Below are 19,088 nucleotides of genomic sequence, written 5' to 3' on the forward strand. Positions count from 1 at the left end.
TTGGCATTTGAACATGGTAAATATTTAGAATAATGGTATACAGTGCCCCCAAAATATATTTTAAAGAGATAGTTCACCCAAAAATGAAAATTCGATCATGAATTACTCACCCTCATGTCGCTCCAAACCCGTAAGACACTCGTTCATCTTCGGAACACAAATTAAGATTTTTTTATTAAATCTGAGAGCTCACTGACCACTTTTTTGTTTCTCATAAACGTGTTGGGAGTCAGCAAAGCTCTCAGATTTCATCAAAAAATATCTTAATTTGTGTTCCGAAGATAAACTAACTATTAAGGTGAGTAATGTAATAATTTAGTCATTGTTCTAAATAAATTCTGTCACCTTTTTTTTTTTTAAGTGAAGTATGACTTAAATGTGATAAAAAAAAAAAAAAAAGAATGCAGGTGGAATTTGGTTAATGTCTGGAACATTCCAGAACACAAGCACTTAAAGAACGAGGCGGTGAAAAAATAAAATAAATAATTAAGGCAGTTGTAGAAAAATGTCCTGCTTTGGTGGAATGGAGAGAGATGGAGAGAGTTGATAATGAAGTGCCTGTGCTGTGCAAAGGTGAGTGGATTCAGATAGCTGCTCCGGCTCGGCCCGGGATCCCAGCTGTCAGTTGCCACGGTGACGAGACCACCGGCCCGCTCTTGCTGACAGTGACATCACGGGCCACCGAAGGGCCAGCTGGGCTCATGTCGATCTGACAGGAGCTCTGCTTCCCTGACAGGCCCTGACAGCCTGCACTCTCTCTCTCTCTGCTCTTCTCTTCCTCTCATCCCTGCTTTTTCTCACTCTTTCGCTCTGCTTGGAGGAATGATACAGCGTTTCTTCATCTTCAGCACTATGTGCCCACACCTCTATTTTAATGGGGAGAGTTGCGTTTCTCTTCTATATTCCAGACACTTTTCTCCTTACGCACACACATACACAAACACATGAAATCCGAGTTGTCAAGAGTTGGACGACTCTCCCATGCGACTGCAAAGCCAGACTTCTCCTAATGACTGCTAATGTTTGTTTTCCACAGTTTGCCTACTCAACTCAGGTTGCCAATAAAGCTAAATTGAAAATGGATGGATCTCACAAAAACAAGTTTAAGTCGCATTTCATGGCAGTTTCGAATTAGAAATGTTATATTTGGCACAAAGTAAATTATTCTTCTATTTTAAAATGACTTCTGATATAATACAGATTTAATAATTCACAGATTTCAACAATGATAATAATAAGACATGTTTCTTGGGCAGTAAATCAGCATATTAGAATGATTTCTGAAGTATCACGAGACACTGAAGACTTTAATTTGTCATTAAATTTCACAATATTCGATCAAATAAATGCACCCTTGTGGACACAGTTTTAAAAAAAATTCAAAATATCTTTCTGACCTTGCAAAATGTGGTGTATATCTAACTTTAAAAAAAAATATATATATTAACGTTTAATAACACAAAATATAATTTCATATTTTGTATTCATATTTTGGAGGGAAAAATTACCCATGAAACATGTTTTCATGAGATTCACCCAAAAAGTTAAAAACAAAAATGGAAAAAGTGTAACATATTGAATTCCTCTCCAGTTCATTCAGAAATTGCAAAAAAGCTACCATGATGCTGCCCAGTTGTACAGGAATGTTTTTTAAGCTAAAGGCAGATTCACTTCAAAGTCACCTGGAATACAGAGAAAACCCAGGCACTGGACTCTTATTCATCAATCACCTCCTTCAAAGCCTAGAATAACAAAACCTGTCAATACAATATTCAGTTATGTGATCACAAGCTTCTAATTTATTTACATCCATAATATATTTACTGTTTCATCCGATGGCGTAATAAATTGTGGGTGGCCGATAGAGGGATTTGATGATTTAGAGCTCAATACGAGAACCAGAATTGGTTTCCGGCAAGCTCATACATCAGAGGGAGGAATTAAAAGGTGTGGCGGCTGAGAGCTGAACCTGGCTGCCCGCGTACTACTGTTACCAGCGCAACGCCACATCACTCATGCCGTCCGGTCACCCAGGACAGAGACGGATGGAGGTGTGCGGAAGCCGTAAATTACCGGTCTGATCATTAGATGATACTGAAGATGAAGCTGGGTTGCCTGGTAAGTTCTGAAAGGATAAATAAATAAATGAACCAACAGAAAACATGACCTTGGACTCTTTCCATGAGATATTTTATTAAGGCCTTAACTATGTTTTTCGGATGTTAAAAAAAAGGTTCTTTACATGTAGCACCCGTTCAATTTTATCATCCTGAAGACTATTGGATTTTATGCTGAATTGGTTCTTTTTGTTATGGTTTGGGGTTCTTCATTCCTGCCTTTTTGTTTTTCAAATCTGTAACTTTCAAAGCCAGCTCATTATTGATTATTGGAGCTCAACCATCCAACCACTCAGACCAAAGACTCATTATTTTTGGCCTTAATAAACATAACTGTTTTTACTTAAAGAAATGAAAGAGACACATTGTAACTCAACTGTGTATTTTAACCCAGAAAGAAAGTTGGCAATATAAGTGTAAAATGTATTTTAAAACTTTTTTAAAAGCTGGTTCAAACTACTAAATTCTTTTTGTAGAAAATGATTGTTGCACTAGATGAGATTCTTATTCCTCGGCTGAGATTGTGTAGAGCTATTTGGAGCTGCAATTAAACTGCAATTTGAACCTTCAACCCGTTGGCTCCCACTGAAGTCCACTATATGGAGGAAAATCCTGGAATGTTTTCCTCAAAAACCTTAAATTCTTTTCGAATGAAAAAAAGAAAGAACATCTTGGATAACATGGGGGTGAGTAAATTATCAGGAAATATTTATTCTGGAAGTTAACTAATACTTCAAAGGCTTAGTTCACCCAAAAAAAGAAAATTCTGTAATTAATTACTCACCATCATGTCATTCCAAACCCGTAAAATTTTCTCCTGAATGTAAACAACGCTGATTACGTTGACTGAGATAATAAAGAGATTGAAATTATGTTATTTTCATTTTCTTTGCTCACAAAAAGTATTCTCGTAGCTTCGCAAAACTGAAGTTGAGCCACTGATGTCACATTGACGGTTTTACAGATGTCCTTGCTACGTTTTTTGGATTGGTAACATTGCAGTTGCGTTGCTGTCTATGCAGGGTCAGTGAGCTCTCAGATTTAATCAAAAATATCTTAATTTGTGTTCCGAAGATGAATGAGTGTCTTACGGGTTTGGAGCGACATGAGGGTGAGTAATTAATGACAGAATTTTCATTTTGTGGTGAACGATCCCTTTAAGAGTGTAGACTTTACAAATATGATAGCAATTGTGGGATTGGACAGTTGAATCATGCTGCGAGGATTAAGCTACATTCTCCTTTTTGTATTCTGAGACTCACGCTTATGGTTTGTGACGGCCAAGTCTGTGTGACTGATGGTCCTCATGGCTCTCATCATGGCTGTCGCTGGCCTCTAGTCAGGGTGATAAATTCTGGCCAGTGGTGGGGCAGCAGAAAGCAGGTCGGACTGATCGTTCGCAATCAGCAGCTCAGCGTGGAGCTCCAGTCAGAACAAATGGCTCAGACGCGCTCTCGACCTCCGGGTCACCCTGTCTAATGAACTTCCCACTGAACACAAGGAGATTGCAGCTTTAGGTGTGAAGGTCATGATCCATGGATCTTTTCTATGACAGGTGAATGTAACGTTGGACATATTGTCACGCTGTGAAACCAGAGGGACCAAACACAGCCTTTACTAACTCCAAGACTGGTGGATAGTTGCTAAAATAGTTCAAAATGAACAAAACATTTTTTATTGTGTTTGAAACACATTTTACTGTACTAAAATGTCATAAATTCCAAGTCAAACAGTATATTCACTGTGGACAAACTAGAATTTAGATTGTTTAATGTCAGGTGAAAGGTGATAGGGAAGTAAACAGGCAGGAGAAAAGGAAAGTTTTTTCTGAGGTGCAATTTTTTTATATATATTTGTGTAGCGTAACATGCAAAAATGTGCACTGAATGAACCATTGGAAATTTTATTAAAATTATTTTTTCACTATACAAAATACATATTTTAATCTAGATTGTCACCATTTACTTCTATCTTATTATGAATGATTTTAAGTGCATGTTATTTCATAGAAAACTGTCTAATGTTTAGCTTAAATGTAATAACTTTAACCCGTTTTCTAAAACAACTTTTATTTTTCGCAAACTAGCATTTGGTTTGGCTTCATTCTTAGTGCTCACTTTTTACTATCCAATCAAATCCAGAAAGATAAATTCAGGTCTCTCTTTTTTTTTACTATGGAAATAAAATGTTTTCATTGTCAGTTTGTCGACTTAAGACCTAAAAAGTAATGATGTGTTCATTGCACATAATGCCGTAATAACTGTAATTACTTTAATTACTAGATGACAACTCGGGTGTTCTACTCTGAGCTGTTTGGAGTTTTGTGTTTCCATGGCAACACTATTACATTAAAATGAATCTGAATAGTTTGAGTAATCAATAGACAAAACCACAATACAATAAGTAATAGTAGTTATGCAAACACCTTATTATTATTATTATTTTTTACCTTTACTTAACAAAAAAAAAATATATAATAGCTATTAAACATTACTATTTTCATATTATTCTTTGAACATGAAGACATGATCAATAGCCAGTTTGAATATGAGTTATTAAAGTAATATTATGAAATTTACTCTTAACTACATTTTACGAGTTCTACGAAGATGCAAACACTTTTTACATCTCAGAATTTCATAATGGACATATTTCCAAGTTCCTCAGAAGCAGGAGCCGTCTTTTTTTTTTTTTTTACTTCTTTCTATGCTAGAGCTGGTGCCAAATCTTTCTAAACGATTTTATAAAAATGACTGGGATAAAAGAGGTATAATCGAATCAAGACATTATGCAGCTGGGATTGAAACCCTTCGTTTCCCACATGAGCACCAGGGAGTCGCGTTAGAGCAATGCACTAACTGTCTTGTCACACCTACACAGGAATCTTTACGACACTTAAAAAGTGCTATTCAAAACATCCATTTGTTGAGGCATTTTAATTATTTAAAGAAAAGGAACTGCACTAACAATGTAAGGACACTGCACCTTCCAATCATAATAAAATACAAGGACATTAATGCACTACTTGTCTGAAAAGAGGAGAAGTGAGGAGAGAGGTGGAGTGGAGCTAAAGACAGACCCTGATGTGAGAGGGCAAACAAGCACCGAAGGCGCCTTTGTCGCTGAAATATGTTGCAATTAAAATAATGGAGTGTGGTTCACACGCTCACCCTGTTATTCTCCGAAACTCATTCACTCACACAGACACAGGCGAAGAAATCAAGGGCATTGTGCACAGGCATCGAGCTGCGGTGTTCTCCTTGATGATAGCACTGCTTAGCTCCTTTGTGGAACTATTAAATTCCCTACCTACAAACACACACACACACACACATTCATAGAGGAGACTACAGGGCAGCCACACAAGGCACAATAATTGCTACCGAAAATAGATTTTAAGAGTTTTATCAGATTCCAGTGGGGCTGCGGAAAGGACATTTTATCAGTCATCATAGAAGCCTTGTGGCCTATTCCGAAACGGCGTTCCGACAAAGACATTAAAAACCCTGTTAGCATGCAATACTACACCGGAGGTTTTCAATTATCTCAAATAAAGCATTATTATTAGCAGTGTTTACTAAGATAAAATGTATCATTATTACTGCTCATACTTACAAGGGTTACAGGCTTGAACAAACATAATTTTTCTAAAAACCATTGTACTTGTAGGACAATAAAAAAAAATGCTAAACAATCCCTAAGATTATATACACACTAACACACCACTTCTTTCATTTATTTGCTTTTATTTGTTTTATTTTATTATTTATTATGAAATATTTTATTTCCTTTATATTTCACAATTTTATATTTATTTAATTTGTATGTTATTCTTTAAAATAATTACCTCTTATTTAAAGTAGGTCTCCCAAAAATGAAATTACACACACACACACACACACACAAACACACACACACACACACACACACACACAACATTATAACATTGATGATGCATTCACAAGACAAGGGTCAATTATTATTTTCATATTTTTTTTATAAATAAACAACATGCACTTAAGAATCATTCAGAAGACAATGGTTTTAATTTTTTCATTATATTTTATTGTCTATCATTACTGAGGAATAATTCAGAAAACACTGATCATATATTATTTCCTGTACAGTAAGTAAACCAATGTTGTAGTCAACATTAAAAAAAAGTCCAAATCTAGTTTCTAATATTGATAATACTACCATATCCTTTCCATAATCAATATGAATAGTTGCGTTTCAATGGAAGTGTTCATTTTGGAGATCTATGGACAGTGTGTTTAACCATGCATTTGTAAAAAGTTCCTGTTCTGCAATCTTCTGTAAATCTTTCTCCAGTTGCAGAGAAGTAATTACTCGCCAACCTCAAAGCCTCCAATATTGGATTTTTTAAACACACACAAAGTTTTGCATGAATTCATCAACCGTTTAGATTTATAATGCTCGGAAGAAGCAGAGAGAGCGAGCGAGCAAGAGAGACGCACCGAGATGGATGGATGGTATAACAGAGGAATGCTGAGGAGGGTCTTTATTACTCAGGGCCCGCGTCTCTGTTTACCGCGTTGTCATTTCCTTCTCACTCCACATCCCTCAGCCCTGATGTACAACAATACAAGGAAATATTTAGCCACGATGATCTCAGCGCAAAACGAATGAATATTTCATGCGTGATGGAGCCTTTTTAATATTTCAAGAGCAATTAATAAGGCAGCGTATCACTCGTCTCCCAGAGAAAATAGCCACAGCCGAATGTCAGCCGTGGATGAATGAGAGTTTGCGTGCTTCTCTGCGAAATCCTTTAATGCCGCCACTGGCACTTGTCCTTGCTTGTACAGTACAGATATCTCCTTGTCCTCAAACACATCCACATGTAACCTCAACTGTTCGACTTTTTTATGTACCTAGAAACCTAGTCTCCTGCATTTTCCAATCGCATTACTCAGAAGAATCGGTCACAAGATTCGTGAAAAAAAGGCAGAGCTGAACTGAGAGATTCTTACATGAGACACAGTGTTTCTCATTTTCTTAACCACTTTTCCAAAATCATGACTTTTTTATGCCAGCATGGTGAGGTGCTAGAGCTGGTGCCAAATCTAAGTAAAGATGCTCCTGAGCACCAGAAAACTGCCTCCAGTCAGCTGCGTTATCATTTGGCTCTCATGTGAGCTGAAACGCTGGCTGGATCTGAGATTTATCCTCTTTTGTCTTGCTAAGGCTCATTTCACAGCTAGCATGTATTCTGTATTCTATACACACACTAATATTTTCACACTTTTTGCACAGTCTGACAAAATTACAGCATGCAATCATGCATAATAAAAGTAGAAAGTAGTCTTGTTTTCCCCAAAAATAACAATAGGTTTCCAAGATCATTTTAATTTGATCTTTATAAACAAAAATAAAGATATAGTTGAGGAAACACCCAGGTAGATGTCTCTGACCAGTGGTTCTCCACACACAAGTTAGAATTAAGATATGTCAGGGTGGCTTTACAGATCCAGTGAGAGAATCGAGCTCTCTCTCTGTGTGTGTGTGCGTGTGTGTGTCCAGGAGGGCATGGAGAACAGAAACAAGCTCTTGTCTTCTGCGAGTCATTACCTCTCCCAGCCTGAGCTCATTTTCCACATGGCCCTGGTGTCAAATGCCTTCAAGCCGTTCACCAAATTCTGGTTTTATCTTTCTCTCTCTCTCTCCTCATGCATCTCTCAACAGAAGGACCAGACCTCCATGAATCAGATCCTGCATGTTTCTACAGAACCAAAGCAGATGATATTAAGAGGGGCAGCAGGGGACCACAGCGCACACGGCGCAGGCCTCTGTTAGTGCTCTCGAGTGGACAAGGACGATGAAAAAGTCCTCACGTGTGATACAAATGCAATTCATCACAGGATTCTGCCGAGAGCTCCCAAGAACATTCTTCAAGGGCCATCTTGTGTGGAACCCTGAGCACCCATAATGCCCCGAAGAGATGACTGTACATGTACAGAGCCTGCTGGTGAATAATGGATATGTGCAAATACACACACTTGCACAGTCCCATGAGTGCTGTTCATCTAAACAACAGCATCATGACCTCAGTGACGCAGGACGGTGATGTGCTTCATCACACAATATTTATGGGGACACAAAAATACTAATTTTTAAATTTTTTATATATATATATATATATATATATATATATATATATATATATATATATATATATATATACCCTAGTGAAAAATAAGAATACTTAAATGCATTTTAAATACATTTATTTCATGCTAAGTATACTACCAATACATTTTCATATTTATCTAATTAATAAAATGCCCTGCAGTTGTACCTTTAATATACTGAACTGCTATACTTATACCTAAGGTCTGCTATATTGGAACAACTAATTTTCCAGTGCTGAAGTCTAATTAAAGACATATTTGATTGTTCTAAAGTGGGACTATTGCAAGTTGAATTCAGGTACACATTAAATATTTTATTAAAAGATATTATTAAAAGATATTATTTAAATATCTATTAAAAGATCATATTGTACAATCCTCGTCAAAAGTGAAATGTGCACAAGAAGTATGCCAAATAAAGTTCAATTATGATTTTTATATCACCACATTTCGAGTTATCGTTCAGTAAATATTTAAATAGATTTGGATAAAACTTATGAAATAATTTTTTTTACTGAGGTATTGTCATGATTAGTCAAAAGGCCAAACAGCAGCAACTTAAATACAAGACAAATAAGAGTAATAACGATGAACACCTGACAAGATTAAATGAATTACCATGACAACTAAAGAGTGGTGGGAAAACTGAACAAAGGAAGATGTGACTGAAGAAAACCAATAGCTATGTTTCCATCTAAAGATGCAAATGTAACTTACAGTACGTGCAAAACTTGAATATCGCATTAACATTTGCGAATAAAGCACCGTTTCGGTCCGAGTTTAAAGAGAACAAAAACTTCCTGATAAACTGGCACTAAATATATCTAAGAAAACTAGGAGAAGCCACTGAATATAATAATTTTCATATGTAATAAATTACTTGCGCTTCAGAGAGAGCAGATGTAACACAATAAATGCGGTCATTGCTTTTAGAGATGGATGCCTGCTATTTGGGAATGCAGTTATGTAAGACCGTAATTATACAGAAATACTTTGGTGACAGACTTTCCTCAGGTTTTAAGAAAGTCCAAAACAAAATAAAGATGCTGTGAACGAGATCGGTCCGCTGGTTAGTCAAGTTATCCCATCTCATATCGCAAAGTCACATGACTTTTCCAATGCGCATGGTAGAATTTATTCAGTAAATGTGTTTCCATTGTAGTTTATGCACATTGTTTCTTATCGGATAAAAGGTTTATCCTATGTAGTTGTGGACATACGTTTTTTATACACATTTTTTGAATTTATGCACATCTTGGTGTTTCCATTCAGCGTTCTTTTATTCTTTTATGCGATAATCCAAAATGAGCATAAAAATAGATGAATGGAAACATAGATGGTGACAAGTCCATGAAAACAAAACTAATAGTCCATAATGATGAAACTAACTATATTTATTTGTTTTTTTAAGAAGTCTCTTACTTTCATGAAGGCTGTATTTGATTGAATAAAATAAAGTGATTATTATTAGTTAGCGACAACTACTATTAGCGGTTTACTTGTATTTTTTCCTTTGCAATTTGTGACATTCTGGACATGAACAAAAAATAAATAAAATCATTTGTTATGTATAATCTGTTATCAATATAACAGCAACTGCTTCACATTATATAGCACGTCACATACTGTACATCTTCACATCACAATCAAACACAATTAAAATGTAAAATATGCAGTAAACACACTATCTGAATAGCAGATGACACATGTGCTTCACTGTGTAGTAATATCACACAATCACTTATGAAATATTGCCACTTGTATTCAGGCTTTAAATAAACTTCAATCAATTCCGGCTAATCCATTTGCTTGTTTTATAGTAGGCGAGAATAATGCTCATCATTGCAACACACACACAGCAGCTCAGGGACAAACATGCCGGTCCATTCAGTATTCACTTAGGGACACACACCTCTCCTACAAACACTTGTGAGAGCCGTTTACTCTCATTAAAGTCGACTTCTTAATCCTCAGCTATAGAGGCGGCGTGCAGGCTAGATGAATTCAGAGAGCGATCTTGTTCTCTTTCCCTCCCTCTGTTTTTATTTCCTCCAGATTATTCATCTTTGTTTGTGTCTTCGAGTCATTACACTGCTGCTTGGCTAACAGTATAACTCGCCCAAGCTAAATACACTTAACACCTTTGTTTACCCCCATGTCTTCCCCCAAATGTTCTTCTGGCTTGAACTGAATTCCATTCCTTTGGAAGTTAAAATATGTTCTTGAAAATCAGAAAACAACGATGGTGATTTTTAAATCGCTATAGAGAATCCTTTGAATTACTGTTGCAGTGAACAACTAGAGGAATCACTCCTGGAATACTGATGCTTGACATCATCATAACTATAGGAGAAATATTTCTATGAAATATTTATATCCCCCCCAAAATTCCCTGTGTTCCATTTCAGTTTTTTTGGATTCTGTGTTTTGTGGTTTTATTTAATTTCAAAATCATTAAAGGTTTCTAAATGAATTCAAACTATCAACAGCTGTCAGTCACATTTGTTTAATCACAGTGATTACCCACACAAGTTTGTTTGTTCATTTTTCTTCGCTTGTTTGACAAGCAGTTTATTTAGCAAGAATGTCTTCAATTTATCAAAAGTGACAGTAAAACATTAATAATGACACAATCTTTCTATTTCAAATAAATGTTGTTGAATTTAGTTTGATAAACAAAGAACCCTGACAAAATAGACCATATTACACTTTGTTATTTAATTAATTTATGTATTAATTTTAATTTAATATGATCAGCTTCAGCCTTTTTTTTATATTTAAAATTGTTAGAAATGTTATTACATTTCACATGTTGATGTTAAACATTTTTAATCATATGAAAAATTAAAACACAGCATTGTCATTTTTTTTAATAAAACACTTGTTTTCATGTTAGTCAAATAATAATGATAATAATAATAATAATAATAAAGCAAAATATTATAATTATTACATTGAATAATACATTATAGCATACAAGTAATATATTTTATAATAGTCACAATTTAGTTTACATCAGGTTAAACTGAGTAAATAATTAAAATAAAGAGTATGAATTATTTAAAACAAATATTTTACATGAGAACAAGCATGGTTTTTATAAGGCATAACATTTAAAAAAAAAAAAAAAAAAAAAAAATATATATATATATATATATATATATATATTTTTTTTTTTTTACCAGTAGAACGTTGCAACAGACCAATCAAAACAAAGTATTAAAGAGAGCTATATGATAAACATAAAAGCTTGCCTGATTGGCTGTGACTGTTGCTTAGCGCATCCTTTCTGCTTTCAGTAAGGAAGGGAATATTGCTTTGCTATTGCTTCGAAATTTGTTGCATCATGCCAAGACAAGATTATAAATGGTAAAAGACCTCATAAACCACAGGAGATGATCTCACATTATCAAAACCCAACAGCATGTTTTTCTGTAAAAACATGCTCATTTGTTTAACTATGCAGATTTCATAAATGAAAGTCAAATAGCTTAATATGAAGTCCTCGCCAGGCTGAAGTCGTGCACAGGCCACAAGAGATGAGCCTCAGCTCTGTAAATACTGCAACAATTCCCCTTCACCGCTCTCCTCTCTCCCTCTCTCGATCCGTCTTTTTGCTCTCTCCTGAATACTAACACAGCCCTGGGTCTGTTTGCCTAGCACTGACGGAAACAGCAACATGTCGGTGTGTTTCAGCAGTCAGGTGTGTGTGTGTGTGTGGTGAAGGAGGAGGCTTTGATATTTACATTCTGGATATATCAGCCACTCTGTACTTCCAAACACACAGAGCTGGCCTTTAAAACCCAGACGTGGATTCATAATGGAAGACAATGGTGGAAGAGATGGAAGAAAGGGGGATTGTAAAACAACCTGTATAAACAAATGAGTTGCCAAGCAGTTAAACAAATCAGTGAGTTAGAAACAGATTTTTTTTTTATTTTGCCATAAGACCAGAAACATACCTCATGTTCCTCTGGCCGTAACAATCCCCCATCCTCAAGGGGGCGATAGAGTTACCTATAAATGTCTGTGAAATTAAACCAGAAATAATTTAGGTAGCTAATATAAAAATGTGCTGATTTTAAATAGCTGTCTGAGTATGATTTGTTTCCAAACGTCACTCTGCAATGTTCCATTAGCGCCCCTTGTGACACCACTGACATTTAGCTATATGCGTTGTACTACAAATAAAATCTTTATACGTTTCAGAATGCAAAACCACACAAACAAAATATTTAGAATGCAAAGACGCATAAACATTTAAGAGTTTAGAGTTGGAAAGATGTTTTCATTTTTTCGTGTCTCTTATGCGTACTAAGGCGGCATTTATTTTATTTTAAATGCCGCAAAACAGTAATATTGTAAAATACCATTACTATTTAAAATAACCGTTTTCTTTTTTGATATATTTGTTAAATGTAATTTATTCCTGTGATGCAAAGCTGAATTTTCAGCACCATTACTCCAGAATTCAGTGTCACAAGATCCTTCAGAAACCATTCTAATATGCGGACTTGCTATGTAAAAAAAAAAAAAAATTGTTGAAACCATGATGCATTTTTTTCAGGATTCTTTGATGAAAAGAAAGTGGCAGAGAACATAACTTAATTGAAATAGAAATGTTTTGTAATGTTTAATTTAATGTGTTTAATTAATGTGTCCTTGCTAAATAAAGGTATTAAATACTTAAAAAAATATATACTGTCCCCAAGCTTTTGAACTGTAGTGTACCTCTGTGGAAGAGTAGATTTCAGGCCTGTGATGAGATTTAAAGGCAACCCTGATCCAGCAACCTATGAGTAAACACTGCTCACAGTTTGACCTGACTGCTTCATCTGAATTGCTCACTTGCCTCCACCACACACACACAAACACACATACAGTGCACCTTGGGACGTAGCTCAGATGAAATGTGCCTCTGGGTCAGGGTTCTACAATGGGAGGATAACTCAAATGGCACCATGTCATAATCCATTACAGACTGTTATAGGCTGTGCAGTAAATTGCACAATAACAGCAGGTCCATCGAGTGACGTGAGGCAGAGATAGTGCAGGCCTGTGATGAACTCTCCAGTACGCACTGCAGGCTCATTTTATGAGATCTAAAGCAGATCTGATAATGGATCTCATTTTACTCACTGTTGCCAGATTATACAGATCAGCACATTCAAACCAAAGCTGGTTATTGATTAATATAAAATCATATCACCCCTCCAACTTATCTTTCGCGTTTTATGGCCTTTGCCTGTACTACTGGAATGTCTTTATAAAAATGTAACAAAATAAACAGTCAGTGAGTCATTCTACAAAACAACGGCCAATTGCGTTTTTATTTCCTTGTAGTTTGTTTGGAATGACCCTCAGTATCCCTATTGCACTTGGAAACGTCTATTTTATGTGCAGGTTTTCATTTGGAAGATGTCTTTTTTAAAGCGTTTGCATATGCAAATATTCTATGAGACATTTCCCGACAGATGTTAAATAGACCTTTAGAAACTGTATTTAAGATGTTTATGATTTAGAATATTTGTAAAACTGACTTTTAAAGACATTTATAAGATGTTTGAACGCAGAAGGTGATTCACCCTGAGAGAAAGAAACACACACACACACACACACACACAAAAGCTATTGTTAATATGGCACAAGGACTTAGCACAGTAAGAAGAGTAAGAAGTTCATAAATTGTGTATATATTCATTTTTTTTTTCAAAATCTTATTTTTAAAAGAGAATTCTGAACAGAGAAAAACATTTGCAATATGTAAAATAACTTGCTTCTTTTTTCCCCCTTTTTTTAGGAAGGACAAGAGGCATAATTAAAAAGAAACATTGAAAGGAAATCAGCTAAAGTTAGCATGCATAGCCTAGCATGACAGAATGAACATGGCTGAATGAGAGCAACAAACTCAAAAATGATAATTTTTTTCTGAGGTTTAGCTTTCTTTTTGAAGCAAAAACAGAGAATTAAAACAGAAACAAGCATGAGGAAGCGATCGAGAGAGAGCGGTGAGCGTTTCTCATTAGCATGCTCAGTCAGGTACGGCTCTGGTCTGGCTAGCTCCGAGCATATCCAGCTGTACTGGAGTCTGCCAGCTGTCCTGGCCCACAGACCCGGCCATAATTACCGCTTTAAGAAGAGGGAAAACGGGCGTATTATGAATACTTCCCTCCGCCTCTATCTATCTCATCAATGCGTCTGTCGTCGTCTAATTAGCGGTCTAACTGATGAAAAATACCCTTGTCAAAATAACTCAAATAATGACAAAAGTTTACGCAGCACCCCATTTACAGCAGAACTGCCTCAAAGAACAAAAGCTGTCAGAGAAGAAAGTTCACCGATGTCAAAAAAAAGAGAAAAAAAAGAGAGCGGGAAACAATGGATTAGGTTTTTTAGGCGAGTCTATACTTACATTTAGTTATTTCGCACCAGTTAAAAGAGAATCTAGAAAAGAAGATGACAATCTATCTCAAGTAAGATGGCAAAAAATCGGTTTCTGAAACAATACCAAATCCAAACATTCAGAATTTCTCAAATTTTGAATTGAAGGTTTAAAATTAAGAAAAAATAAATAGTTGTATAAAACCAAATATAATATTTGTCCTGTATCCAAATTTACTTACTACATAGTAGGTGAAAACAGTTCATTCACAGAATTCACTGTATTTAGAAGAAAACTAATCAGATGACTTACTACTTCCTCAGAGTTTCTGATTTGTTCATCTGAAAAACAGTCCCATGAGGCCACAGGAGAGGATTTGTGAATGGCAGTGAAGCAACACAACAATGAAGCAACAATGGCAGATGCTGTATGTCCGGATTTCATTCATACTACACACATATATACTAAAAATAATATACTATAACAATAGTCACTAAATAAGATCCAAATATGACAATCAAATAAGATCAAATCAAATGTTTTCAACTTTATTCTGCCAACTACTGGTGTGGAGGAGGCATCACAAACAAATGTTTCCATTTTTAACCCAGACCTACCCTATTTATTGACATACTGGCCACACATGATTCATATAATTTAAAACAATAGGTTTTTTTGCAGAGCATTATTTGGCTGGTCATGTAATCTCAACATGGCCACCACCATTACAGAATGAAACACATGCTAACAAAAGTACAATTAATTTCTTTAAAAGTAATATTTCCTCAGAGGGAATAACATATAACACCTTCAAAATTCTTACATAACAGTACTAGCTGTTGCATATTAGATTCACATAAACAAACACACCCCACAGGAAGTACTTTGTCTGTCTGATTAAGAGTAAATACCAAACATGAGGGTCGACCTGCTGTGCTCTGCACAACATCTGGAGTGGATCAACATCTGTGTCCAGGTTGCCAACTTCGCTAAACAAAAGCTGGCAGCCTTGAGCACAGAGCTAATAGAGAATGATAGGAAGGGGGTAGATGATGATGATGAAGGCCTGCGGAGAGGTGAACAGAAGATCTGGGAGACTCACAAGATGCTTGTGCCTGTTAACAAACAGATGGAGGTTTGACTACGGCTGAAGCGTGAAAAAAGATGATAATTTGAAGGTCTTTTCAATTGTTTTCATCCATAATACAACTATATCCAATTGTCTTTCATCAAATGGAGAAAAAAGTAATTGTATCAAAAATATGTTTGTGTTTGTTAGAATAAAGAATCGCATACTGCTTAGGAATAATAGGTAAATAATATACTTTTTTGTGCACACTGTGCCTTTAAGGATCATTTTACTGTTCAGTTGAATGAAACATTTATGGACTCCACTAATGCAAGCAAATCATGAAACGTGAAAGCATTTACCAAGTGATGGCTTTTCAACAATCAGAAGTGGCAGAGCAAAGGCAACATATCAAATTCCATCTTCAAACCGCTTTCTATAGAGCTTCACAGTGGCTGTGAGCTGATAATTCAAAGGTGGCATCTGGGGATGAAATTACCTTATGTGGGTTGTCATGAAAAGAAAGAAGCAGTATTTTCCGTCCTTTAAATTAAAACCTATTAATGGAAGCACTGCAGTGAACACAAAGAATTTCAAATTAATATCCACTGAATAGGCTGAGGTTTGCATGCAGTGATCATAACGCTTCCGCAGTCCTGCGTTACAGAGTTGCAAAGTGTCTGTCGAAAACGGTCATACAGAAAATGTATTTCGGGGTGTGGCATTTGGGGCAAGATGCCTGATGGTTCCTGGAAGTAGATATCGATCTTGTTTCAAGGTTTTTGATACTGTGCTTAGCCAGAGAGCAGTTTCTCTACATTCATTAATCATTCAGATATGCTTGTTGTGTTTACAGTCCAAATCTAGCACATTTTTGCGAGAGGCTTTTCAATTTAGATGCTTTAAAGATAATAGTGCTTCACCGCCAATGTGCGACTGCTTCAGTGCTTTAAATTACTATGCATAATGTATCTCGAAATGGCACTTGCGTGGTTTTTGGACTGGTTTTCACCATCGTTCAACGCAGTGCTATTTACTCATCAAATTAATTTGAATCTGCCGGTTTGTAGGTATGTTTAACAGCATATTATGAGGCTTTTATTGACGGTGAGACTATTAAACAATACTTCACTGCGAGAGTGTTTGGAAAAGTATAATCAACAAAAACTAGCTAAATGACATAATTTTCAAGAAATATGGTGACTTTCACTATGTTTGATGTAGATGCTAGACAAACAATCAAAACCTTTTCCTAAACCACATCCACATAGAATGTCAACTGGACTACAATAACACTGCAGAAAATGTTTTTTGGAGTATTTCACCAATGCCACATTGAAATATGTGAATAGCTAACGATATTTAAGTGTAAACTGCCTAAGCTAAATTTGGCCCAGTGGGCCGTAAGTAGCCCAGAGAAGTCGTAAGACACGTTGTTAGGGGTTTTGTTTGATCAAGCGTAATTTCCAGGGCTCTTTAGGGAGCAATAAATAAACGGATAATGGAGCTTGATGCAAAAACGGTAAGGGCTTTGTAACTGGGCAAGCTAAGAATGATGGCTAACCGGAGGGTACGAGCATGGCAGCTTTGCAAGGCGCAAACAGAGTAAAGCCACTTGACAGGACGGCGAGCCGCTCTCAGAGTGAGGATCATTTGCCGAGTTCATTAAATCTGCCTGCAGGACAAAGTCATCTGTGCTCGTCAACAGCATTCTGCTCACAAGAAGCGATAGGTGTACAGCAACCAGATGAATTCAGAGCAGTATATGCATGAAAACATGAATGCATAACCACTAGAAAACACATGTGGAAATATAAATACACACAGGTGTGTGTAAACATGCTTTATGATATCTAGCCATGAAATCACAGTTTTAGAGGCTTAGCGTACTCTAGGACCCTTGATGTGGGTAAGAAACCCGAAGGCAGATTTGCCTCGGGAACACACACTGACTCTGAATCAATGTCTACAGTTTTATTGATTTGTGTTTATAAAAAAACTTTGCCATTAGCAAAACAGGGATTTGTAAGATCGTCTGAACTAGGGATATCAAAATTGCCGATATGAAAAGTCGATACGAGGAAAAAAAAAATTGAGATAGATTGGTATTTATGGAGTATCCAAAGTACTGACTAAATCCAGTAGCCAAGGGCATTCTAAATAACTCTTGAGTGCTAAATATCGGTATTGACTGCAGTTATTTTGGTTTCGTGAGAACACTGACCTGAACTAAATGTTTAATGAGTTGGTCAGTGTATATATTTATCAATATTTTCCTAAATGTTTTTAAATATATGTGTGTGTGTATGTGAGTATGTATAAAGATTTTTTTTTTCAAATATCCTGATTTATTATTTTATAAATATCATTAGGTTTTAGACTTACTGACCTCGACATAATCATAATAGTCTTTTTTTTTTCTTTCCCCAAAATGAATTTTAATACAGAAATTGAAAACATGCTCATCATAGAAGAAGTCTATCCAAGTTACTATACATACAAATTGCTCTTTAATCAATTTTTGAATAAATGAATCGATAAAGAGCAAAAAAATGAGTGGCATTTCATTGACTTAAATGTCACTGCAGGGGGCTGTCGGTTCTTGAAGAGTAATAATTATTAATTGTTGTGCATTAATGAATAATCTAGTTTCCTCATGATGTGGCATCATGTTCTCTTCTTTTCACCAGGTTACTGATTAAAACTTACTTGCTAATTAGCATGTACTAATTGCCTCTACTTGTGACAGGCTTGGCTGAATTACAATCTATGACTGACTAAAAATAGCATGCTCTCTCTCCCTTCCTCTGCACAGGTTGATGTCAAAGATGACTCGCTTACACAGCAGGCAAACTACACAGCAACTGTGGGAGCAGCCACAAATGCCCCAGTGTCACACCCCATCAAACCCCTGACCGAAGAGCACAAAGCATCTCCTGTCTCTGGACAGCAGGGGTTGATGGGAATAATGCAAAGCTTTTAACATAGGCCTACAGTTCTGTACTAAGCAATAAGGCTTTATCATAAGAAATCCTCTCAACGACACAAATGCTTGCTAATTTTTAGTAGCTAGCTCTTACGTAACAGGCTTCTACGTTAGCTTACAGCTTAGCAAGCTAATTTCACATTTGCTTCCCTGACACTGGCAGACAATGTCAACGTAGACATCCAAACGTATGCAATAGAGAATGATGACAAATGTCAGCCTGCAGGAAGTATTCAAATGTTAGACTGTGTAATTATCACTTGAAAATAGATGTATAAAAACACTAAAACATCAAGATCCTTTGACTGAAATCGTCTTTGATGTGCTAATATATGCATACACACACAGAGGTTGTGACTTCTAACACTACAATCTTTGCAAG

The 19,088-nt window shown here is 36.0% G+C and overlaps 1 protein-coding gene across 2 annotated transcripts in view; it reads right to left on the reverse strand.

Moving 5' to 3' along the window:
• Positions 1-19,088, reverse strand: part of LOC132126785 (receptor-type tyrosine-protein phosphatase gamma-like) — a 218,849-nt gene that overhangs the window by 142,889 nt on the left and 56,872 nt on the right. The window lies entirely within an intron of this gene.

The sequence above is a fragment of the Carassius carassius genome, chromosome 44 (genome assembly GCF_963082965.1).
Source record: "Carassius carassius chromosome 44, fCarCar2.1, whole genome shotgun sequence".
Taxonomy (NCBI): domain Eukaryota; kingdom Metazoa; phylum Chordata; class Actinopteri; order Cypriniformes; family Cyprinidae; genus Carassius; species Carassius carassius.